This window comes from Hyla sarda, chromosome 11 (genome assembly GCF_029499605.1).
Source record: "Hyla sarda isolate aHylSar1 chromosome 11, aHylSar1.hap1, whole genome shotgun sequence".
Lineage (NCBI taxonomy): Eukaryota > Metazoa > Chordata > Amphibia > Anura > Hylidae > Hyla > Hyla sarda.
In genome coordinates, this window is record NC_079199.1 from 11,994,437 (window position 1) to 12,021,639 (window position 27,203).

At 45.3% G+C, this 27,203-nt stretch overlaps 1 protein-coding gene across 1 annotated transcript in view; it reads right to left on the reverse strand.

The window, feature by feature from the left end:
- LBHD2 (LBH domain containing 2) overlaps positions 1-23,733 on the reverse strand; it is a 54,316-nt gene extending 30,583 nt beyond the window's left edge. Inside the window, exon 1 of the mRNA XM_056546302.1 lies at positions 23,438-23,733. The gene's annotated coding sequence lies outside the window, so the exon portion shown is untranslated. The remainder of the gene's footprint in view (positions 1-23,437) is intronic.
- Between the last annotated feature and the right edge of the window lie 3,470 nt (positions 23,734-27,203).

The window sequence follows — 27,203 nt, forward strand, 5'->3', positions numbered from 1 at the left end:
TACATGAGGAGGTTTGTTACAGTGTGTTACCCCAGTAGTAAGGAGATTACATGAGGATCGGCCTTGTTAAAGTGTGTCACCCCAGTAGTAAGGTGATTACATGAGGAGGGGGTTTGTTACAGTGTGTCACCCCAGTAGTAAGGTGGGGCGTGTCAAAGGGTGGGCCAAGGGTTGGAGTCAAGGGGGCAGCAAAATTAGCTTTTGCCTAGGGTGACAACAATCCTTGCAGCAGCCCTGCCGCAAACCATCCCCCCTGGCCACCGAGCTTTACATTATGACGCTGTCCAATCAGTGCTGACATTGTCAGTGTAGAACCACAGCCCTTCGACAAAGGGAATTAAAACACCCACTTGTCAGTTTATTTACAAATTTCCAGGAGGGATAACAGAGGATGGGCACAATGCAGGGTTCTAAGAAAAGTTGCTCCATAAATGTTATCTTTTGGGAAGTAGAATTATTTCAACCATTATTTTCCAACCAGCAGGCCTCCAGCTGTTGCAAAAGTACAACTCCCAGCATGCCCGGAAAGCCGAAGGCAGTCCGGACATGCTGGAGTTGTAGTTTTTGCAACAACTGAAGGCACACTGGTTGGGAAATACTGCGCTATACCCCTGCAAAAAGAAAGACTGCGTACCTGTAAGTTGTGTCTGTTCTCTAGAGGATTCTCATTGTCCTTGAAAAGGTAAATCAATGTTTCCTTTTCAGCAGCGGTTTCAGTGCTTAGTGTAACCCCTTCCTTGCTATTCTGCTTCTGTATGTACATTGTGATGCATCAGGTACTGCATCTAACTTCCCTTTCCCCCTCCCTTTAGTCTGCAGGCTTTTCTTCAGCAGCAGTTCAGTGCATTGTGTAACCCCTTCCACGCTGTGCTGCTGCTGTGTAGGGGATGCAGGGATACCTAGTGCTCCTGAACCTGAGAGCCCCTCTGCCACATTAAAAGACACTCATTAATAGGAGAAGGGGCTGTTACCTATTTTGCAATGGGGTCCAGAAGCTTAAAGTGCATGTATGGGCATTGTAGTCTTGCAACAGCTGGAGACACCCTGGTTTGGAAACCTTGATTTAGGTAAGAAATTCCCTAATAATGGAGTTTTACCTCTATATCCATGAATGTCGTTTACTCCTAGGTGCCTAAAATACCCCATCCTCCGCTTTCATGTCCCCCGTATGTGGCTGAGCCTCCGCTTTCATTCAGACATTTGTCATAACGTCTGATCATAATCTACCTTTCATTGTTTCGTGTCAATGTTCCTCAACACAATAAAAGCGCGAAAGGAGGCAGACAATGTTCTATGTTATTGTAGAGCAGAACACACTGTAACAAACCCCCCGCTACTGCGAAGACATGACTGTACAGCAACAAAGATCAGACATCGTACTTCTGGAATAGAACATGCCTTATCCCAGTGCTTCCCAAACCAGGGGGCCTCCAGCTGTTGCAAAACTGGTTGGGAAACACTGCCTGATGCAATTGTATCTGACTGCTCTTTCATTGTAAGAGAGGCATTTCAACATTACAGGATTGAATCTTTAGGCTTCAGCTGTCAGGACATGATGGGAGTTGCAGTTCTGCAACAGCTGGAGACCCACGGGTTAAAAAAAATGGCCGTCAGAGCTTGATGGGAGTTGTAGTTTTGCAAGAGCTGAACAGTCACAGGTTTGGGAACGGCTGTCAATGTGTAATGGGAATTGTAATTTTGCAACAGCTGCAGAGCCACAAGTTGGGGAAGAGCGGTTAGGGCATGATGGGAGTTGTAGTTCTGCAACAGCTGGAGAGCCACAGGTTTGAAAACAGATGTCTGGGAGTGATGAGGGTTAAAGTTTCAAAAAAACAGCTGGACACCCACAGTTTGGTAAATGCTTGATGGGAGTTGTAGTTTTGCAACAGCTGCAGAGCCACAGGATAGGGAACAGATGTCAAGGTGTAATGGGAGTTGTAGTTCTGCAACAGCCGGAGAGTCAATAGTTGGGGAACAGCTCTTAGGGCAAGATGGGAGTTTTAGTTTTGCAACAGCTGGAGGCACCCTGGTTGGGAAACACTGACTAGAGTAGAGTCTATGTTGTGCGGTATAAACAGTACCGCCACACACATGCACTGTAGCAGTTTTTGGACTCCATAACGCTTCATTGCGATGTCCATTTGAAGGAGTACTTCCCGTTCCCCAGCGCAGTCTGTCAGACGCAGGGAGATGGCATCCCACACAGAACACATGTCACTTCAGGGATCTTCAGATGACAAGAAACTTCGCTTTTGTCTTTTTCGTACAATTGACGGTTTTCTTAGCACCGTATAGGTCTTTGTACCTCATTGAGGCGCAGACATGCGGTCAGGCAAGAGTCCCTCTGACAGAGAGCATTGTGGGGACAGGGAAATCCTATAAAGATGGCGGATCTTACATGAAGACATGGTGTAATAATCCAAAAAATTCCTTATCCCAAAGTTAGACATTTTCTCATAGTGATCACTCATGTAGCCTCATCCAATACCCAACTAGTAGTCAGGAGACTTAAAGGGGCGATACATTATTATGGCATATATATTAGACTGGGTGGGTCAAGCAGCTCCCCTCCACTCCATAAGATCAGTGGGGTTCAATAGCAGCTCCAGCCCTATAAGATCTATGCGGTCCTAAACCTCTGCCCACCCTATAAGAGCAATGGGGCCCAGCAGTTCAATTGGGGTTAACAGTTTCTCCCAACCTGTAAGATCAAAGGGGTCCAGTAGCTCCTCCTACCTTATAAGATCAGTCAGGGACAACAGCATCTCCCACCCTATAAGATCAGTCAACATCAATAGTTCCCCCCACCCTATAGGATCAGTGGGGTCATACACCTCCTCAAACTCTATAAGATCAAGGAGGTCCAAAAGCTCCTACCACCCCATAAAATCAGTGGGCTCCAACAATTCCTCCCACCCTATAAGATTAAAGGGGTACACCAGCTACTCCAACCTTATAAGATCAGTGGTGTCCAAAAAGTCCTCCAAACCTATAAGATTCTATAAGATTAAAGGGCTTCAATAGTCCCTTGCAGTCTATAAGATCAGTGGGGTCCAACAGTTATTTCCACCCTATAAAATCAAAGGGGTACACCAGCTCCTCCCATCATATAAGATCAGTGGTGTCCAACAGTTCCTCCAAACCTATGAGATTCGATAAGATTAAAGGGGTTCAATATCTCCCTGCAGTCTATAAGATTACTGGGGGTCCAACAGTTCCTCCAAACCTATAAGATCGTGCGGGTCCAGTACCGTGTTTCCCCGAAAATAAGACACTGTCTTATATTTATTTTTCTTCAAAAAGACACACCATGGCTCATTTTTAGGGGATGTCTTATTTTTGTTACGGTAAGTAAGGGCATGGGAATATAGGCATATGAAATAAAGGGAATGACTATATGAAATATAGCCACGGCAGCCATTATCTTCATTTGCTCGTTCCTATTTTTATTCCTCCTCATTCCTATTTTTATTCCTCCTCATTCCTATTTTTATTCCTCCTCATTCCATGCGGTACTCACCTGCTCTGCTCTCCTTCCCATGCGGATGCACCAGAGTACGGAGAGGTAGTGGCTTTAACTTCCTCCCAGTGCTAGGCAACCGCAGGGACTTGGGAGCCGCCACTGCACAGAAGTCACGTACCCACGCTGATCAGCTGGGACATGGGGGACCCGCTGCCGCTGCAAGGACATCCCTACGGTACGGTACCTGTCAAGATGGGGCAGATGAAGGGCTGGCTGTCTTCATTAGCTTCAATAAGCCACGCCTAACACTATGGCTTATTTTCTAGGATATGGCTGATATTGAGCGACTACATAGAACTCCTGCGTCTTATTTTTGGGAAAACACGGTAGTTTCTGCCAACGTACGAGATCAAAGGGGTTCAACAGCTCCTCGCGTCTTATAAAATCAGTCAAGGACAACAAGTTCCTCTCACCATATAAGATCAGTGGAGTTCAACAGTTTTTTCCACCCTATAAGATCAAAGGGGTAAAACAGCTCCTCTCACCCAATAAAATCAGTGGGGTCCACCAGTTCTTCCCACCATTTAAGATGAGTAGGGTCCACCAGTGCCCCTCACCCCAACCTATAAGATCAGTGGGGTCCACCAGTGCCCCTCACCCCAACCTATAAGATCAGTGGGGTCCACCAGTGCCCCTCACCCCAACCTATAAGATCAGTGGGGTCCACCAGTGCCCCTCACCCCAACCTATAAGATCAGTGGGGTCCACCAGTGCCCCTCACCCCAACCTATAAGATCAGTGGGGTCCACCAGTGCCCCTCACCCCAACCTATAAGATCAGTGGGGTCCACCAGTGCCCCTCACCCCAACCTATAAGATCAGTGGGGTCCACCAGTGCCCCTCATCACAACCTATAAGATCAGTGGGGTCCACCAGTGCCCCTCGTCACAACCTATAAGATCAGTGGGGTCCACCAGTGCCCCTCATCACAACCTATAAGATCAGTGGGGTCAAGAATTCCCGCCAACCTATAAGATCAGTAGGGTGCAACACTTCCTCCGACCCCATATGGCTTTGTTTCTGAAGACAAGAACAGAACGGGCTGTTGGGCGACGCTAACCTTCATAAATATGGGAACTTCTGACTGATCCCCTTTGGATTTACCAGGATCTGTTGGAATAAGATCTCACATAGGAGCCACGGCTCTGTTATGAATGGAAGCCGTGACCTGAATGTGAACACGGTCTAATTCCCATTCATGGGTACGGAGGGTGACTGCACATATCTGGCCTCCAGTCACCAAAAATGGGGGAGATGGTGCCAGTACTAAACTGATTGACCTGTTATAAGAGTGGAGCTCCCCTTTAAAGGGATAGGACACGGAAATGTGTTTACAGTGGTTGTCTCTTCACTTTCCCCGCACCTTATGGCAGCTCAAACACAGCAGGGGGCAGTAATGAGCATAGAAAAGAGCAACCACCAAGCAATGTGAAATCTTCCCAGAGACATGGAAGGTGGAGCTGCAATACCAAAAACATCCTGCAGATAAGGGTGGCGCTTTTGTAGCAAGAAAGCAGCCATGTTTTTCTACTCCTGAGCAACTCATTCACTTAAATGCCTTTAATAAAATGTCTTCTTCTCCGTGTTACTTCGCAGTGATTTCTGTCATATTAATATCAATCATCACCAGGAATACAAAGATAAGACGTGTAAATTACAGTGCGGCATCAATATGGCCTCCAGGAGAGGCTCATCCCCCTACACGCAGCGCTTCCCCCGTTACAACGGCGTTCCCTTTATCCCAGAGATGATGTGGGCGGCGCCGCTGATCCTTGTCACAATAATTATCGTCTCTTATCAGATGAATCCATCAGTCAAATGGGTTTTCCCCGCAGCAGATCCAGAACGTAACGTGTAACCTGATATTATTCAGAGATCAATACACACAGATCAGTCGATCAGAAAGACAGCGCCAGAACTGCTCACAACATTAACCCTGTGCTGGAAAGCCAAGAGTCCAACCATGATGTCAGCTCTGAAGCTACAGAGTTATGATGCGCCAGCACCCAGTGCAAACAGTTACTATAACCTGCAATATAGGGAATGATATACCGCCATGTTATACCCTGTGCCTCACTATATAACCATACCCGCCATGTTATACCCTGTGCATCACTATATAACCATACCCGCCATGTTATACCCTGTGCCTCACTATATAACCATACCCGACCTTGTCATACCCTGTGCCTCACTATATAACCATACCCGACCTTGTCATACCCTGTGCCTCACTATATAACCATACCCTCCATGTTATACCCTGTGCCTCACTATATAACCATACCCAACCTTGTTATACCCTGTGCCTCACTATATAACCATACCCGCCATGTTATACCCTGTGCCTCACTATATAACCATACCCGACCTTGTTATACCCTGTGCCTCACTATATAACCATACCCGCCATGTTATACCCTGTGCCTCACTATATAACCATACCCGCCATGTTATACCCTGTGCCTCACTATATAATCATACCCGCAATGTTATACCTGTGCCTCACTATATAATCATACCCGCAATGTTATACCCTGTGCCTCACTATATAACCATACCTGACCTTGTTATACCCTGTGCCTCACTATATAACCATACCCGCCATGTTATACCCTGTGCCTCACTATATAACCATACCCGCCATGTTATACCCTGTGCCTCACTATATAACCATACCCGCCATGCTATACCCTGTGCCTCACTATATAACTATACCCGCCATGTAATACCCTGTGCCTCACTATATAACTATACCCGCCATGTTATACCCTGTGCCTCACTATATGACCATACCCGACCTTGTTATACCCTGTGCCTCACTATATAATCATACCCGCCATGTAATACCCTGTGCCTCACTATATAATCATACCTGCCATGTCATACCCTGTGCCTCACTATATAACCATACCCGCCATGCTATACCCTGTGCCTCATTATATAACCATACCCGCAATGTTATACCCTGTGCCTCACTATATAACCATACCCAACATTGTTATACCCTGTGCCTCACTATATAACCATACCCGACCTTGTTATACCCTGTGCCTCACTATATAACCATACCCGACCTTGTTATATCCTGTGCCTCACTATATAATCATACCCGACCTTGTTATACCCTGTGCCTCACTATATAACCATACCCGACCTTGTTATACCCTGTGCCTCACTATATAACCATACCCGACCTTGTTATACCCTGTGCCTCACTATATAACCACACCCAACCTTGTTATACCCTATGCCTCTCTGATTACACATTCGGTCTTTCCACAAAATAAATTAAATGAAAAAAGAATAAAAGTACTTCCCGCACTACCCTATAAAAAGGCTCCCAGAGGCTACTTTGAATAGTGTACCTTTTGGAGAGATCATTGACTGCTAGATATGTCTCTAAGAAACACTCATAGACACACTTTGCCAATTGACAGACTTTGAGGGGCAGTGCATTATTGGACTAAGAAGGGTGGTCCATTCAAGGATTTGCCATTCTGACTAAGCTGTTAGGAGATGTTATGAGCACAGGTGGTCCCTTCATTACACGCCCCTGTCTGTTCATTATAATCCTGTCCCTTCATTACACACCCTTGTCTCTTCATTACATTCCCCTGTCTGTTCATTATAATCCTGTCTCTTCATTACACACCCCTGACTCTTTTTTACATTACCCTGTCTCTTCATTACACACTCCCTGTCTCTTCATTACACCTCCAATCTCTTCATTACACACTCCCTGTCTCTTCATTACACCCCCTGTCTCTTCATTACACCCCCTGTCTCTTCATTACACCCACTGTCTCTTCATTACACCCCCAATCTCTTCATTACTCCCTGTCTCTTCATTACACCCCGTCTCTTCATTACACACTCCCTGTCTCTTCATTACACCCCGTCTCTTCATTATATACTCCCAGTCTCTTCATTACACCCCCAATCTCTTCATTACACCCCCAATCTCTTCATTACACCCCCCAGTCTCTTCATTACACCCCCCAGTCTCTTCATTACACCCCCAATCTCTTCATTACACCCCCCATCTCTTCCCAGACCATCCCCAGGCGATTAGAAGAAGGAAATTTGGTGTCATGGTGCCCTCTACATTTCCTGACATTGACTGTAGCCACCATCGCCTATGTTTGCCATGGTATCTCCCATCTATATACTATATACTATAGCTGTAGGTGATCTTCTGACGGGAGGTGAAATCCTCTCTATTAGAGCAGAACTTTAGTTCCTGTTACAACCGTTAGTGACGCATCAGCAGCCATTAAGCTTTTTTAAGCTGACACTGACATGTCCTGATCTAAAGAATTTCAATACTGGAGGTAAAAAAGCAGCTTGAGCAAGTCCAGGAATTTCCCAGTGTAGGTGCAGCACCAGCAAAACCAGAAGCTATTACTGAGCGGTGATGTCAGCGAGTACGGGGGGAGCCAGGTGCAGCTAGGTAGAGCATGTCAAATCTCTGGAATTACTAGAAAATGGACCGCACATGCCAGGAAGGGGAAATTCTGCACCCAACTACAATAGGAACCCAGTAGATCTTAGGCTGCATTCACATCTCATTTTTACACTACGGGTGCCGGATCCTGCTGGGGGAGGGGCAAACCGTGCTCTTCCGTACCCCAGCTGGACCAGTGCTGAACTCCATTCACTTTAATGAGCCGACTGGAGTCAAACGTTGACTCCGGTCGGCTCATTTTTGAACCGTATCCAGTTTTGTGACCGGACCTAAAACCGTAGTATACTATGGTTTTAGATCCAGTCAGGAATTAGTCAAAAATTAGCCGACCGGTTTGACTCCGCTCGGCTCATTAAAGTGAATGGAGTTCAGCACTGGTCCAGCTGGAGTACGGGAGAGCACGGTTTGCCCCTCCCCCAGCCGGATCCGGCACCCGTAATGTAAAAACGAGATGTGAATGCAGCCATAGTCAGATCTGAAGGAACAGGATTGTCAGTACCATGCAGTAACAATCATCATGTATAATCCTTACTTTGGCATACTAGAAAGTAACCTTACAGTACTATACAGTAATGGTCTCGTACAGAAACCAATTAATAGTGCCATATAATTGTCAGGCTCCGGGCTGGTAGTGGATCCGCTGTGCCAGAGAGGTGATGATTTGGGCCGTACCAGGGGAACGGAGTCTAAGGAGTTACTGGTTTTCACCAGAGCCCGCCGCAAAGCGGGATGGACTTTTTGCGACAAGTAACCCCCAGGTCGTTCCACCCAGTAGCAACTCAACCTCTCTGGCTGCTGGGATAAGGCAAGGTACAAGAGGATCAGGCAAAGGCGTAGTGAGACGTAGCAAATGGTCAGGGCAGGCGGCTCAGGGTCACAGGCGGAAGTCAGTAGCAACGGGAACGGCACCAGGCAGGGTAACACAGGAACAAGGAATGCTTTCTCTCAGGCACAAAGGCAACAAAGATCCGGCAGGAGGCTGTGGGAGGAGACGGTACTTATAGGCAGTGCACAGGTGAGGCCTAATTAAGTCCAAACAGCACTCCCTCTCACAAACCTTAACCCTTAACAAACCAGTTTGGAACAGGCACCAATCACCTGTGCACTGGTCCTTTAGATCTAAGCGTCCCGGTACACGTGCGCCCTAGAGAGCGGGGATGCACACGCCGAGACGCCGAAGCGCTGCCTGGGGAAACACGCTGTGAGCGCTCTGAGGCCAGCAGTGGGCCTGGAGCACTCAGCGTAACAATAATCATCATATAACACCGCCTTCCAACATCCTAATATGTCCATACAGTATACAAATTATAGTACAATACAGTACAGTCTCCAAATAATATTAGCATGTAACAATAGCGCCAAGCAGTGCATTAATAATACCGCCACATAGTAATAGGCTCATAAAGCCCACCGTGTGCTCGCACTTGGGTTAACAATGGTTCGCGTTAAGTCCACATTGCTGGATACAATGCTAATCCAATGGCAAAACACATGTGGGTGTCTTTCTGCTTCGTAATAAACCCAATATCCTCCGCGTGTTCACATCCTAACAGATGATACGGTTATTCTGAGCAAAAACGCTGTTAATTGCAAAGAGCAGAGGAACAGGAAGTCAGAGCAGATTGAATTATTTATTGCTCAGATCCTGGAAATTGGCTCCATGTAACAATTAGACAAGATAGAGGAAGTTTGATAATTGTTCACTATGTGGGAAATACAATGTACATAAAGCAAAAATAAACATACGTGGGGCACTAGGACTTGTACTTTTGGAGGGAACGTGGAGAGTCTGGTACTTATGGAGACACTGGCTAAGAGCTACGGAAACTCTTCAAATGGCACGTATGAGGTAATGTTGCGGGTACAATGGGGCGCCGGCTATTCTTAGAGGGAACACATAGACAGGCATGTTGAAAAATTCTGGTACATAGAAGGGGACAATGCTGGTCTTCATAAGATTCTGGAGGTCTGAAGTGGTCACCCCTAAAGATGGGATCTATCACAAAAACGCTCAATTGACCCCGAATGAATGCAGCAGCAGCGTACATTGGGACTTCTGAAGATGCTCAATTATCTGTCATTCTGTTCTCTTGAAAGACAAAAGATCAGTGGGGGACCAGTGGTCAGACCCGTGCCAAAAAGGTATACCCTTAAAAGTTATTCCTAAGCAGCCCACATGCCTGACCCACTGTCACACCTCCGATCTTAAAGGGGTAGGGGGTAAGATGTCTAATTGCGGGGGTCCCACCGCTGGGGCCCCCGTGATCTCGGCTGCGGCACCTCAGACATCCGGTGCACCGAATGACTGGCAATGCAGTGCGGAGGCTCGTGACGTCACGGCCACGCCCCCTCAATGCAAGTCTATGGGAGGGGGCGTGACATCACAAACGGGGTGTGGCCGTGACATCACAAGCCTCTGGCGCTGCACCCGACGCTCTAAACGAATGCCAAGTGCAGCAGAGAGATCGCGCGAGACCCCCGCGATCAGACATCTTATCCCCTATCCTTTGGATTGAGGACAAAATGTCTAGGGGCGGAGTACCCCTTTAAGATCGTGGAGGGGCCAAACCACTGGGAGCCCCAGGATTTCGAAAATGTGAACTCAAGTCTCCTTTTAGAAAGACGAGGTGGGCAGAGCATGAGCGTTGTCACTCCACTCATTGGGAGCCGTGAAGGCAGCAAAACCCTGTACTCCGCTATCTCCGGCAGCTCCCATAGAGAATGAGTGGAGCGGTGAGGAGCATGCCCAACCTGCCATTCTGTTCTCGGAGACTCAAGGCTTCGTTCTCTGGATTTTAGGGGGCCCCAAAGGTCAGATAAACACCCCCCCCCCCCGTAAATAGATAGTTATCCCCTATTCTGTGGATAAAGGATGACTATAAAAGATGGGGAAAACCTCACACGCCACAAATAGAGCTATCGGGGGACATGTATCATTATTTGTGTATGGTAGAAGCAGTTTACCCCTTTTGCCTAATTCTAAATAATGCGCAGAAGCGCTAAATTTATCAATCAAGCACAATGTGTTTCATAAATTGCGGGCAAATATAGTAATCTCCTCATATCTCCGCTCTTTGAAATTAAATTGATGATTTAGAGCATCTTGCAACGTGCAGTCCAAGATGGCTTATATTTGCCTTAAAAATATGGAAATTGCGCAAGATTTCAGCGGGTAAATGAAATGTACGCAGTTAATAAATTTGTGCGTACTAAATATGGATCTTCCAAAGAGAAGATTTTCTATATTTAGGGGGTAAGGGGTATTCCAGGCAAAAACTTTTTTTCATATATCAACTGGCTCCGGAAAGTTAAACAGATTTGTAAATTACTTCTATTAAAAAATTTTAATCCTTCCAATAGTTATTAGCTTCTGAAGTTTTCTGTCTAACTGCTCAATGATGATGTCACGTCCCGGGAGCTGTGCATGATGGGAAAATATCCCCATAGGAGCTGGACAGCTCCTGGGACGTGAGTCTTCAGAAAGCAGTTAGACAGAAAACAGCAACTCAACTTCAGAAGCTAATAACTATTGGAAGGATTAAGATTTTTTAATAGAAGTAATTTACAAATCTGTTTAACTTTCCGGAGCCAGTTGATATGTAAAAAAAAGTTTTTGCCTGGAATACCCCTTTAACATAAATGTGCTCTATGTAAATCCATGGGAAAGTGTTTGTCTGTGCACACAGCATGGGTACTCCATTGCTCCAGCATTCAGAAAAATTTTTTCCAAAGGCCGGGTGCGGGCTGCGGGGGTTGTGACGTCCCACCATGGCCCCTCAATGCAAGTCTATGGGAGGGGCGTGGCAGCATCACGACACCCCGCAACCTGCACCAAGCGTTCGGAACAAAATGTTCCGAACGCTAGGGCAGTGGAGTACCCCTTTAAAACCCAGACTTTTTTTTTTATTCACGTGCGTAAATTAGTGACATGTCACTTATTTACATGGGTGTAAAAAATACATCTGTTATTTTACATACAGTGTGCCCACAAAAACACTTGCCCATAGACTTACACAGAGCACGTTAATATTAAAAATACAGATGCAATTTTTCCACAATTTTGGATTTTTACAAACGAAATATGCCTAAAAATACACCGTGTGAACATAGCCTAAGAGTCGCTTGGGGAAGATTTAACAAAACTAGAGCGAAGAAGAATCGCCATAGTAACAAATAAAATTTCAGCCGAAATGAAAGGCTATGTTCACCGCGTGAAAAATTTCAGCCGCGTTTTTTTTACATGTACACAAACTGCAAAAATGCGGATGTAAAATAAAATATATGCTGTGTGAACATGGCCAGAATGTGATTGGCCTCTATGGACAACCTTAGCTAGTTTTACACCCATAACAAACAATCACACGTGATACGGGAAAGCTAGAGTATGATTGGTTGCTACTAGCAACCAATCTACTTTCTGTTTGTTTGTGTATCAAGAGAGCCGTTGTTCATAGCAACCAATCAGATTGCTAGTTTCATTTTACCACCAGCTACAGAACAGGGAAGCTTGACTATAATTGGTTGCTACTAGCAACCAAACCTACTGTTTGTTCGTGTAACAAGGGAGCAGTTGCTCATAGCAACCAATCAGCTTTCTAGTTTCATTTTACAACCAGCCATGGAACAGGGAAGCTGGACTATAATTGGTTGCTACTAGCAACTACTCTACTTCCTGTTTATCCATGGGAGCCAGTGCTCATAGCAGCCAATCAGATTTCTAGTTTCATTTTACAACCAGCCATGGAACAGGGAAGCTGGACTATGATTGGTTGCTACTAGCAACTACTCTACTTCCTGTTTATCCATGGGAGCCAGTGCTCATAGCAGCCAATCAGATTTCTAGTTTCATTTTACAACCAGCCATGGAACAGGGAAGCTGGACTATGATTGGTTGCTAGTAGCAACTACTCTACTTCCTGTTTATCCATGGGAGCCAGTGCTCATAGCAACCAATCAGATTGGTCGTTTTAGGAAACAACTCTACTTATAATATCTTATATATATGTATATCTGGCACCCCCTACATGCGCAAAAATATAGACCCCTTTAAGTGTCAGCGCAGCAGCCATTGCCATGAATGGCCATATTGTCTCGCTATAGACATTTTTTGTGCTGAATTTGGCTCCGTTCCCATCTTGAGGTGGCGACTCGTTTTCCCTACTGCTTAGAAAAAAATAAACCCTTCAGACACCATACCCAAGCCCGCAGCACCCCCACCCCCCATCACCACCACCTCAGGCGCGAGCGAAAAATACTCTCTTGTAACAGATGAAATCGGAATTTTTGTGGGATTTAATTTTGGCAAAGTATAGACCGGTGAAAAACACGTTCACACCCATAGAACAAACAGCAAACCTATTTACAGGATGTGGCCAGCTTCCCCATCGCTGTACATGAAATTATAATCTGTTTGCTAACATTCACGGAAATATTGAAGTTTTGCTATTTAACTGTTCGGAGGCCTGTATGGCGATGGCGGACATTTAATTTTATTTTTTTATCAACTATCACAGAGGTCTACAAACTGTGGAGCTCAAGCTGTTGCAAAACTACAAATCCCAGCATGCCCGGACAGCCAACGGCTGTCCGGGCATGCTGGGAATTGTAGTCTTGCAACAGCTTGAGCTCCACAATTTGAAGACCACTGGTCACTATCACCATGTGACCAATCACAAATGCTAGATTATTGGGGTTATATCCAGGAATAGAAAAACAGCTCATTTCAATGGGCAGTTAAATCTGCTGAAGCAAATCTGCAGCAGATCTGCAGCAGAAAATACGCACGTGTGAACGTACCCTTAGGGTAGGTTCACACGCGCAGATTTTTTTAGTGGGTTTTCCGCTGAGTATTTGAAAGTAGGCGGGCTCTTCTCGGCTGTCCGCAGCAGATTTTCCGTGGCGGAATTTACACTGCGGAAAATCCGCCACAGTCCCTACTGACTTCAATGAGGCTTGCCGCGGATTTTCCGCAATGTACATTCCGCCGCGGAAAATCGGCTGCGGACAGCCGAGAAGAGCCGCCCACTTTCAAATACGCAGCGGAAAACCTGCTAAAAAATCTGCGCGTGTGAACGTACCCTTAGGGTACATTCACATGCGCGGATTTTCAGCAGATTTTACGCTGCAGATCCGCTGGTGAAGGCCTGCTCTATGCTGGCTTTACATGTGCCTGCTGGTAGTGGCAATACGCCGCTACCAGCAGGCACACTGCGATGTGCGAATCGCAGTATACTCGCACATCGCGGGAGCTCTCTGCCTAGCTCAGAGCAGGGAGAGCGGCCATGATGTGCGAGTACGCCGCGCACATCGCTGCAGCGTGTCTGCTCATAGCTGCGTATTGCCGCTACCAACAGGCACATGTACAGACAGCATAGAGCGGGGCTTTCACCAGCGGATCCGCAGCTAAATACGCTGCGAAAATCCGCGCGTGTGAACGTACCCTTTGGGTCTATTCACACGGCAGAATTTCCGCTTGCGGAATTCCCCAAGCAGAATTCCGCCTCAATTTAAAGTCCATAGACTTCTAAGGGATTCCCCACTCCCATTCACACTTCTGAATTTCCGCTTGCAGTACTTATCAGCTGCTGTATGCTACAGAGGAAGTTGTTTTTTTATAAAAAGGTTTTTTTTTGCCATAGGTTTTTTTTTTTTTTTTTTAAACTGATTGAAAACAGTAACAACGTAGTTTGAACCCAGCCTTAGACAGAAAAGAAATTCAAAAAGAAAATCAGCTGATTAGTACCAGAAGGATTAGGATATTTCCATAGAAGTAATTAACAAATCTGGTTAACTTTCTGGCACCGGAGTACCCCTCCGGGTCCTGACACTGCGCTGTACTGCATGGGACTGCACATACTGTCCGCAGATTGCCATGGCTGCTGTAGGCGGAGTCTGTCCAGAATTTCCTTGAGGAAATTACAGGTGGAAATTCCGAAATGTGAACTGGGCCTAACAAGACCATGCAGATTTTTAAGAATCTTTTTTTAAATCAGGTACACTTTTAAAGGTCGGGTTCAAACAATGTTTTTCTGCAAATATTGGGTCATGGTTCATATGCATCAAAACACGACTGCAATGCAAATCCCATTGCTTTTAAGGTTTATACTGAAAGGATACCCTGAGAATTTCTCCTGTGAATTTCGCAGTACAGTTTTGTGAACCTTTGGTTTGGACCTTGATGTACCCTATTTCATTACACTCCGTGGTCCAAAGGGTGGCCACCTGGACGGTATTTTACCAGCACAGCCGGTATTTTTATATTAAAAATACCAGCAATGCAATGGCCGGTATTTATCTAACTGATCCTCCAACTCACGGAATGTTGCACCATAACCTATGCTAGTGTTTCCAAACCAGAGGGCCTCCAGCTGTTGCAAAACTACAACTCCCAGCATGCCCAGACAGCCAACGGCTGTCCGGGCATGCTGGGAGTTGTAGTTTTGCAACAGCTGGAGGCACCCCTGGTTGGAAAACACTGACCTATACTATATACTACTATATCATCTAACATGCTGGGAGTTGTAGTTTTGCAACTGCTGGAGGCACCCCTGGGTGGAAAACACTGACCTATACTATATACTACTATATAATCTAACATGCTGGGAGTTGTAGTTTTGCAACTGCTGGAGGCACCCCTGGGTGGAAAACACTGACCTATACTATATACTACTATATAGTTCAACATGCTGGGAGTTGTAGTTTTGCAACAGCTGGAGGCACCCCTGGTTGGGAAACACTGACCTATATGACCTATACTATATACTACTATATAGTCCAACATGCTGGGAGTTGTAGTTTTGCAACAGCTGGAGGCACCCCTGGTTGGGAAACACTGACCTATACTATATACTACTATATAGTCCAACATGCTGGGAGTTGCAGTTTTGCAACAGCTGGGGGCACCCCTGGTTGGAAAACACTGACCTATACTATATACTACTATATGGTCCAACATGCTGGGAGTTGTAGTTTTGCAACAGCTGGAGGCACCCCTGGTTTGAAAACACTGACCTATACTATATACCACTATATGGTCCAACATGCTGGGGGTTGTAGTTTTGCAACAGCTGGAGGCACCTCCTGTTGGGAAACACTGACCTATACTATATACTACTATATGGTCCAACATGCTGGGGGTTGTAGTTTTGCAACAGCTGGAGGCACCTCCTGTTGGGAAACACTGACCTATACTATATACTACTATATGGTCCAACATGCTGGGGGTTGTAGTTTTGCAACAGCTGGAGGCACCTCCTGTTGGGAAACACTGGCCTATACTATATACTACTATATGGTCCAACATGCTATGAGTTGTAGTTTTTGTTTGGAGCAGCTGCGGAGCCACAGGCTGTATCAGGGCATGCTGGGATTTGTAGTTTTGCAACTGCTGGAGGCACCCCTGGTTGGAAAACACTGACCTATACTATATACTGTACTACTATATGGTCCAACATGCTGGGGGTTGTAGTTTTGCAACAGCTGGAGGCACCCCTGGTTGGAAAACACTGACCTATACTATAAAATACTATATGATCCAACATGCTGGGAGTTGTAGTTTTTGTTTGGGGCAGCTGTTGAGTCACAGGCTGAATCAGGGCATGCTGGGAGTTGTAGTTATCAACTAACTGCAACTCCCAAATTTAATTTTAAAAAAAATGTCACATCAAAACAAAAATGGTACAATTAAAAAAAACTACAGATCGGGGTGCAAAAGCCCTCATACAGGTCCGTCTAAGGAGAAATAAAAAAAAAGTTATAGGGGTCAGAATAAGGCAAAATTTTCCCTGCATATTTGTATCCTGTGATGTCACGCATATTTAATTAATTATGCAAATCAGCATGGCCAGTACGTTTTTTGCAAGAAAGGTGGCAACCCTAGTGGCCCATAATAACCCCCGGGCAGAGCAGCCATAATAAGTGCCAATTCAGGGATCCTCGCAGCACAATGTCCATATCTGCAGCCTTATCACCGGGCGAGCATGTTTGGGAGCTGAGGGATGAGAAAATCATACATATGAAATAGCTGTGCTGACAAAGCACATACCAAAGATAGGACACAGCATGGGGGAATGGGAAATATATGTCGCATAGGACACTAGAGTCGGCAATTTTGAGCGCTGATTCAACATTCAGGCAATTGACTGATACCTAAACACTGATACCTTAAAGGGGACCTGTCAGCGGGTTATTACTTTCTATACAGTGCACTATATGGCAGTGCGAACACCATCTCACAGCTTATACAGTCACGGCCGTAAATGTTGGCACCCCTGGAATTTTTCAGGAAAATAAGTTTTTCTCACAGAAAAGGATTGCAGTAACACAGGTTTTGCTATACACATGTTTATTCCCTTTGTGTGTATTGGAACTAAATCAAAAAATGAGGAAAAAAACCAAATTGGACATAATGTCACCAAACTCCAAAAATGGGCTGGACAAAATTATTGGCCCCTTTCAAAAGTGTGGAAAAATAAGATTGTTTCAAGCATGTGATGCTCCTTTACACTCACCTGGGGCAAGAAATAGGTGTGGGCAATATAAAAATCACACCTGAAAGCAGATAAAAAGGAGAGAAGTTCACTTAGTCTTCACATTGTGTGTCTGTGTGTGTCACACTAAGCATGGACAACAGAAAGAGGAGAAGAGAACTGTCTGAGGACTTGAGAACCAAAATTGTGGAAAAATATCAACAATCTCAAGGTTACAAGTCCATCTCCAGAGATCTAGATTTGCCTTTGTCCACATTTCGCAACATTATCAAGAATTTTGCAACCCATGGCACTGTAGATAATCTCCCTGGGCGTGGAGGGTAGAGAGAAATTGATGAAAAGTGTCAACGCAGGATAGTCTGGATGGTGGATAAGCAGCCCCAAACAAGTTCCAAAGATATTCAAGCTGTCCTGCAGGCTCAGGGAGCATCAGTGTCAGCGTGAACTATCCATCGACATTTAAATGAAATGAAACTCTATGGAGGAGACCCAGGAGGACCCCACTATGGAGGAGACCCAGGAGGACCCCACTATGGAGGAGACCCAGGAGGACCCCACTATGGAGGAGACCCAGGAGGACCCCACTATGGAGGAGACCCAGGAGGACCCCAGTATGGAGGAGACCCAGGAGGACCCCACTATGGAGGAGACCCAGGAGGACCCCACTATGGAGGAGACCCAGGAGGACCCCACTGCTGACACAGACATAAAAAAGCAAGACTACATTTTGCCAAAATGAAGTTGAGTAACCAAAATCCATCTGGGAAAACATCTTGTGGACAGATGAGACCAAGATAGAGCTTTTTGGTAAAGCAAATCATTCTACTGTTTACCGAAAACAGAATGAGGCCTACAAAGAAAAGAACACAGAACCTACAGTGACATATGGAGGAGGTCAGTGATGTTTTGGGTTGTTTTGCTGCCTCTGGCACTGGGGGCCTTGAATGTGTACAAGACATCATGAAATCTGAGGATTACCAATGGATTTTGGGTCGCACTGTACAGCCCAGTGTCAGAAAGCTGGGTTTGTGTCCGAGATCTTGGGTCTTCCAGCAGGACAATGACCCCAAACATACATCAAAAAGCCCCCAGAAATGGATGACAACAAAGCGCTGGAGAGTTCTGAAGTGGCAGCAATGAGTCCAGATCTAAATCCCATTGATCACCTGTGGAGAGATCTTAAAATTGTGGTTGGGAAAAGGCGCCTTCCAATAAGAGACCTGGAGCAGTTTGTAATGGAAGAGTGGTCCAACATTCCGGCTGAGAGGTGTAAGAAGCTTATTGATGGTTATAGGAAGACACTGATTTCAGTTATTTTTTCCAAAGGTTGTGCAACCAAATATTAAGTTCAGGTGCCAATAATTTTGTCCAGACCATTTTTGGAGTTTGGTGACATTATGTCCAATTTGCTTTTTTTTCCCCTCCTTTTTTTGTTTTAGTTCCAATACACACAAAGGGAATAAACATGTGTATAGCAAATATGAGTACTCCAGAGCTGCACTCACTATTCTGCTGGTGAGGTTACTGTGTACATACATTACATTACTTATCCTGTACTGATCCTGAGTTATATCCTGTATTATACTCCAGAGCTGCACTCACTATTCTGCTGGTGAGGTCACTGTGTACATACATTACATTACTTATCCTGTACTGATCCTGAGTTATATCCTGTATTATACTCCAGAGCTGCACTCACTATTCTGCTGGTGAGATCACTGTGTAAATACATTACATTACTTATCCTGTACTGATCCTGAGTTATATCCTGTATTATACTCCAGAACTGTACTCACTATTCTGCTGGTGAGGTCACTGTGTACATACATTACATTACTTATCCTGTACTGATCCTGAGTTATATACTGTATTATACTCCAGAGCTGTACTCACTATTCTGCTGGTGAGGTCACTGTGTACATACATTACATTACTTATCCTGTACTGATCCTGAGTTATATCCTGTATTATACCCCAGAGCTGTACTCACTATTCTGCTGGTGAGATCACTGTGTACATACATTACATTACTTATCCTGTACTGATCCTGAGTTATATCCTGTATTATACTCCAGAACTGTACTCCCTATTCTGCTGGTGGGGTCACTGTGTACATACATTATATTACTTATCCTGTACTGATCCTGAGTTATATCCTGTATTATACTCCAGAGCTGTACTCACTATTCTGCTGGTGGGGTCACTGTGTACATACATTACATTACTTATCTTGTACTGATCCTTTAGTTAAAAAACATAATAGAATTTGTAAGGCTGGGTTCACACTACGGTTTGTAACTACAGTTCCCGTATATGGCTGGGAGGAGGGGTGGGCGGGGCTTAATCGCGGCGACCGCACTCAGCCGTATTCGGGAACCGTAGTTAATGTATGTCTATGAGCCGACCGGAGTGAACCGCAGCCTCCGGTCGGCTGCGTTTTCGGCCGTATGCGGTTTCTCGACCGCAGGCAAAAATGTGATTAAGCCCCGCCCACCCCTCCTCCCAGCCGTATACGGGAACCGTAGTTACAAACCGTAGTGTGAACCCAGCCTAACAATGTTTCCTGTTACTCTGCTCCTCATTGAAAATCTGAAGGACTGGAAAGATTTTTTCATAAAAGAAAGAACCTCTAGATTATTTACAAATATGATACATTGTTTATAAATATGATATAATCAGTATCTATATAAAATACTTATCTCTGGCTGACTCTTATCCAGGTCTATTTTGTTTAGGCACACATTAGGTGTCTGTTCCAACCTGGGACCCCTAATTAATAGACCAGTGTTTCCCAATCAGTGTGCCTCCAGCTGTTGCAAAACTACAACTCCCAGCATGCCCGGACAGCCAACGGCTGTCCGGGCATGCTGGGTGTTGTAGTTTTGCAACAGCTGGAGGCACACTGGTTGGGAAACACTGTAAAAGACCAAGGGGTCATGCGGGTATTTGCAAGCAGATTTCCACATATCTAAGATACTCTGCTCTCTACTGATGGTAGCCCTAAAACATTTAGTGGGGGGCCAGTGCCCCAATCTCCAACAATGCTAAATGCTCAACTGCCTGTGTTTTCGATTAAAGGGGTTATCCAGGTAAAAACTTTTTTTTTTTTTTTATCTTTCAACTGGCTCCAGAAAGTTAAACAGATTTGTAAATTAATTCTAATAAAAAAATTCTTAATCCTTTCAGTACTTATGAGCTGCTGAAGTTGAGTTGTTCTTTTCTGTTTAAGTGCTCTCTGATGACACCTGTCCAGGGAACTGTCCAGAGTAGAAGCAAATCTCCATAGCAAACCTCTTCTACTCTGTGCAGTTCCTGAGACAAGAAGATGTCAGCAGAGAGCACTGTTGCCAGACAGAAAAGAACAACTCAACTTCAGCAGCTGATAATTATTGGAAGGATTAAGATTTTTTAATAGAAGTAATTTACAAATCTGTTTAACTTTCTGGGGCCAGTTGATATAAATAAAAAAAAAAAAGAAAGTTTGTTGCCTGGAATACCCCTTTAAGGATCTATAGACAAACGAAATATAAACATAACTACAAATATTTTGGATTCTACTTAATGGAAAAGTAGGGGGACAGTTATCAGCAAGGGCTTTGCCAGGCTCCCGAATGGCAGGTCTGCCCAGGAAAAGTTATTTAGTTGACCATTAGAGGCAACAGCATTAGGGAATTGTATTAGGTATCACTGTCGGAAATTGTCCAATAAAATTCTGTAATCTAAATCTCGCCCTGACAGGTGAGTAGAGCAGCCTTAAAGGGATACTCCGGAGGGAAACAAGGTTTTATTTTTTTTTTTTTTTTTTTTTAATCAACTGGTTCCAGAAAGTTAAACAGATTTGTAAATAGCTTCTATTAAAAAATCTTAATCCTTCCAGTACTTATCAGCTGTTGTATACTACACAGGAAGTTGTGTAGGTCTTTTCAGTCTGACCACAGTGCTCTCTGCTGACACCTGCAAATCCCCATAGCAAACCTATCCTGCTCTGGACAGTTCCTGACTTGGACAGAGATGTCAGCAGAGAGCACTGTGGTCAAACTGGAAAGAATTATACAACTTCCTCTGGAGCATACAGCAGCTGATAAGTACTGGAAGGATTAAGATTTTTAAATAGAAGTAATTTTCAAATCTGTTTAACTTTCTGGCACCAGTTGATTTGAATACATTTGTTTCCACTGGAGTACTCTTTTAAAGGGGTACTCCGTCCCTAGCCATCTTATCCTCTATCAAAAGGATAGGGGATAAGATGTCTGATCGCAGGGGTCCCGCCGCTGGGGATTCCCACAATCTCGCCTGCTGCCCCCCTATACATGCAGCACCCCTGTACCTTCAGCTGGCCGTGCATTCTGGGAGTTGTAGTTTTGCAACAGGTGGAAGCACACTGGTTTGGTAACATCGCCTTATGTACTATAACTAAGTCCCAGTTATTATTGCCCACCAAACCCCCCAAAACATCTACAAATGGGTGACTCTTCCTTTTGGAGGAGACTCTGGTTTGGCTGATACAGTTTTTTCTCCTTTTGAAGGAGGTTGATTTGCATACTTTATTTCCCAAAAAGCATTGCCTGAAAATAGATTTACATACACCACCAAGTCTCTCTAATGACAAGCAGTCCCCCCTAATAGGAATTTTAACATTTCAATGATCTGATCTTATTGTTAAATAAAAAATAAAAAAATAAACGCATCTGCTCCCTAGCTGCTGTATATGGTATTGCAAGCTCTAATAGTTTTGCCCTTTAACCCCATTTGCCCCGGGGAGGTTGGGGTAGAATACCATTGGAGGCAGCTATATGTATTATAAAAAACAGTTTTAAAAAAAAACCGTGGCCCTCCTGCTGCTGCAAAACTACAACTCCCAGCATGCACAGATAGCCATTTGCTCCCTAACTACAGAGTTGGGGATTGCAGGTTTTAATTGTTTTGCCCTTTTACCCTATTTGTCCCTTGGGGGGGGGGGGGGGGGTAAAAAACAGTGTCATATAGAACAGTGGTCTCTAAACTGTGACCCTCCAGCTGTTGCAATACTACAACTCCCAGCATGCCTGAACAGCCGTTTGCCCCTTAGCTGCAGTATTGGACATTTCAAGTTCCAATTGTTTTGCCCTTTAACCTAACTTGGGATATAGAACAGTGTTATATAGAACAGTGATATCCAAAATGTGAACCTCCGGCTGTTGCAAAACTACAACTCCCAGCATGCCTGGACAGCCAACGGCTGTCCGGGCATGCTGGGAGTTGTAGTTTTGCAACAGCTAGAGGTCCACAATCTTAAAGGCACATATATAGATCATCCATCTTAAAGAAATGTAACATTCTTCTTACCCCCCACAACACATTCCTACAGAGGGCGCCAGATAGCAAAAAATAAATAAATAAAAAATAAAAAAAAGAAAGAAGAAAATAACTGACAACAGTGCCCCCTATGTACAAAAGCATTGGCTGCAATGATGTGCCATTAACCCTTAGCACTATTCATGTCCAATACCTATCACACCACCTCTATAGATGATCAAAGCCCAATAGACATAAGCCAGTCCTTACCTGGTCCCCCCCTCAGCACTCACTCCCTCCCACCAGGTTGTCCTGCTATCAGCCCCAAGACCCTTCACCTGATGGCAGGCGAAGATCCTTATCTGTGCAATGTGATCCCTGACGATCTTTGCACCCCCCCCAGTGAGAGCTCACAGACCTGAAGGATCCAGCACATGCACTTCTCCCTGTGAGTTGTCTACAAGAGCCTCAAGTCAAAGTTCTTTTTTTATTATTATATTTTTAACTCCCATTTCCTTCCTTCCTCTTGCAAACTCAATTCGTGCGACATGAAGCCCTGAGAGATGAGCTGATAGCTGGGCTGGGAGCTTGTACATCACAGGCTAGATCTGTAGGATGGATGGGGGCTACAAGTGCATGGGGAAGGGGAATGCAGTGTATAGGGTGGGGGGGTCTCTGTGCTCACCTGGAGTATAGGGGGGTCCGGGAATTGCCTTGCTTGCCTGGGTTAGTGCTGGTTCTGTTGCTGCTGCTCCTTCTTCTTCTGTAGATCAGTGTGCACAGTGCTCAGCAGAGCTGGTAAGACTGGGTCAAGGGTGGGAGAGAAATGACTGTGTGCAAGGCAGAGAGAGAGAGAGACAGCTGGACAGACAAGAAAAAGAGGAAGAGACAGATAGAGACCTTGATCCTGTGCAGCAGAGAAGAGACAGACTGAGCAGAGCCGGAGAGCTCAGGGCTGTGCACAGTCTAGTAGTGCAGGCAGGGGGAGCTTGTGTGCACAAGAGGGGGAACCCAGCACCGGCAGAGGAGGTGCCACACACTCACACTGCACGACCCTGTACTCAGGAGAGTGCCGGGGGTGTACTCAGGAGAGTGCTGGGGGTGTACTCAGGAGAGTGCTGGGGGTGTACTCAGGAGAGTGCTGGGGGTGTACTCAGGAGAGTGCCGGGGGTGTACTCAGGAGAGTGCCGGGGGTGTACTCAGGAGAGTGCCGGGGGTGTACTCAGGAGAGTGCCGGGGGTGTACTCAGGAGAGTGCCGGGGGTGTACTCAGGAGAGTGCCGGGGGTGTACTCAGGAGAGTGCTGGGGGTGTACTCAGGAGAGTGCTGGGGCTGTACTCAGGAGAGTGCTGGGGGTGTACTCAGGAGAGTGCTGGGGCTGTACTCAGGAGAGTGCTGGGGGTGTACTCAGGAGAGTGCTGGGGGTGTACTCGGGAGAGTGCTGGGGATATAGTCAGGAGAGTGCCGGGGATGTACTCAGGAGAGTGCCGGGGGTGTACTCAGGAGAGTGCCGGGGGTGTACTCAAGAGAGTGCCGGGGGTGTACTCAGGAGAGTGCCGGGGGTGTACTCAGGAGAGTGCTGGGGGTGTACTCAGGAGAGTGCTGGGGGTGTACTCAGGAGAGTGCCGGGGGTGTACTCAGGAGAGTGCTGGGGCTGTACTCAGGATAGTGCTGGGGGTGTACTCAGGAGAGTGCCGGGGGTGTACTCAGGAGAGTGCCGGGGCTGTACTCGGGAGAGTGCCGGGGCTGTACTCGGGAGAGTGCCGGGGGTGTACTCGGGAGAGTGCCGGGGATGTACTCGGGAGAGTGCCGGGGATGTACTCGGGAGAGTGCCGGGGATGTACTCGGGAGAGTGCCGGGGATGTACTCGGGAGAGTGCCGGGGATGTACTCGGGAGAGTGCCGGGGATGTACTCGGGAGAGTGCCGGGGATATAGTCGGGAGAGTGCCGGGGATGTACTCGGGAGAGTGCTGGGGATGTACTCAGGAGAGTGCCGGGGATGTACTCAGGAGAGTGCCGGGGATGTACTCAGGACAGTGTCGGGGATGTACTCTGGAGAGTGCTGGGGATGTACTCTAGAGAGTGCCGAGGATGTACTCAGGAGAGTGCCGGGGATGTACTCAGGAGAGTGCTGGGGATGTACTCAGGAGAGTGTCGGGGGTGTACTCAGGAGAGTGCCGGGGATGTACTCAGGAGAGTGTCGGGGGTGTACTCAGGAGAGTGCCGGGGATGTACTCAGGAGAGTGTCGGGGGTGTACTCAGGAGAGTGCCGGGGATGTACTCTGGAGAGTGCCGGGGATGTACTCAGGAGAGTGCCGGGGATGTACTCAGGAGAGTGCCGGGGATGTACTCGGGAGAGTGCTGGGGCTGTAGGGGATGTACTCGGGAGAGTGCCGGGGATGTACTCGGGAGAGTTCCGGGGAGCACTGGGGGGGGGGGGGATGCTGCTTCACGTGCACTGGGAGCAACTGGTTTTACTGGTTATTTCAGGTTGTTTTGGAAAAAATATAGAAAGTATCAGAATTCTACAAATTGCTGCTGATGTTTTGCAACATTGTTGTCACTGTAAATCCTGTCTGGTAGTAAAAAAAAAAAAAAAACATTGCTAAAAAACAATTAGCAAGGCTGTGGCGGATTTTTTTCTTTTAGGTGAAAATGCACACATAAAAAAAATGTATAAAAAAAACACAAATTTTATCATGGAGTGAACATAGCCTAACAAAAATAAGAGAATAAGTAATCCAAGAAGAAATAATACAAAACATTACGGTTAAAATAAGGTTATAAAAAAAAAAAAAAGTCTATAACGTCGCTGGTCTCCAAACTGTCCGTTGGCTGTCCGGGCATGCTGGGAGTTGTAGTTTTGCAACATCTGGAGGTCCACAGTTTGGAGACCGCTGTTCTATATATTTCCGCCGGAGGTAAATAAGGTAATGGTCAAAAAATGTTTACATTGAAATATCCAATTCTGCAGCTAGAGGGCAAACAGCTGTCTGGGCATGATGGGAGTTGTAGTTTCGCAACATCTGGAGGTCCACAGTTTGGAGACAGCTGTTCTATATAACACTGTTCTATATATTTCTCTAGGAGGTAAATAAGGTTAAAGGGCAAAATTAGCCTCCGACGCTACACCCGATGCTCTAAACCAGTGGTCTCCAACCTGTCCGTTGGCTGTCCGGGCATGCTGGGAGTTGTATTTTTGCCACATCTGGAGGTCCACAGGTTGGAGACCACTGCTCTAAACGAACATCAGGTGGAGCTGGGAGATCGTGGGGGTCCCCATCGACGGGAACCCCGCGATCAGACATCCTTTCCCCTATCCTTTGGATAGGTTATAAGATGTCTAGGGGCGGAGTACCCCTTTAAGTAGCAAAATCCATTGCAGAAAATCTGCATATGTGAACGTACCCTATGCGTCGTATAATTTTGTGGCGTATTTTATTTTACGTCTGCGTTTCAGTCAGTAATCAGCAAAATGTGGCTGCAGTCTCTTTTGCAGCTACGTTTTTTTTGCGGATTATAGTGAGAAGTGTGCGCATAAAATAAAATGCGCCAATAAATTTGACACAGCCTGAACATAACAGTAATTATTATTATTATTATATAGAATTATTATATAATATTATGTATTTATGATTTCTTTGAATTTCTTGTGTATTTGTTTCTAATTTGTATTGACATTTGATATATGGTATTGAATTACTTTAATTCTTATTTTAATAACATTATTATAATCATCTTTATTAATACAATTCTTCTTCTTATTATTATTATTATTGTGTATTGTTGTGGTAATATCCTTTATTCTGAAGTTACGCTTACATATAAAACCCAATGGGGAGAATTTATCATTCCCTGCACCAAATTGCGCAAACTTGACTTTGTGCAAAAAAATTAGATTATTGTTATTATTACATATAGACAATTATTGCACTTATTGTTACATAATAGGGAAGGGGTATTACATGGCTGAGGCTTTAGTCACATTCACGACGAAACGGAAAAAAAAATCATTGTGCGACAAAATCAAAGAGAAAACACCAATTTGTAACTTTTGGGGGCTTCCGTTTCTACGCAGTGCATATTTCGGTAAAAATTACACCTTATCATTATTCTGTAGGTCCATACGGTTAAAATGATCCCCTACTTATATAGGTTTGATTTTGTTGCACTTCTGGAAAAAATCATAACTACATGCAGGAAAATGTATATGTTTAAAAATGTCATCTTCTGACCCCTATAACTTTTTTATTTTTCCACATACAGGGGGGTATGAGGGCTCATTTTTTGCACCGTGATCTGAAGTTTTTATCGGTATGATTTATGTTTTGATCAGACTTTTTGATAACTTTTTATTCATTTTTTAATGGTATAAAAAGTGACCAAAATAAGTTTTTGGGGACTTTGGAATTTTTTTGCGCGCACGCTATTGACCGTGCAGTTTAATTAAAA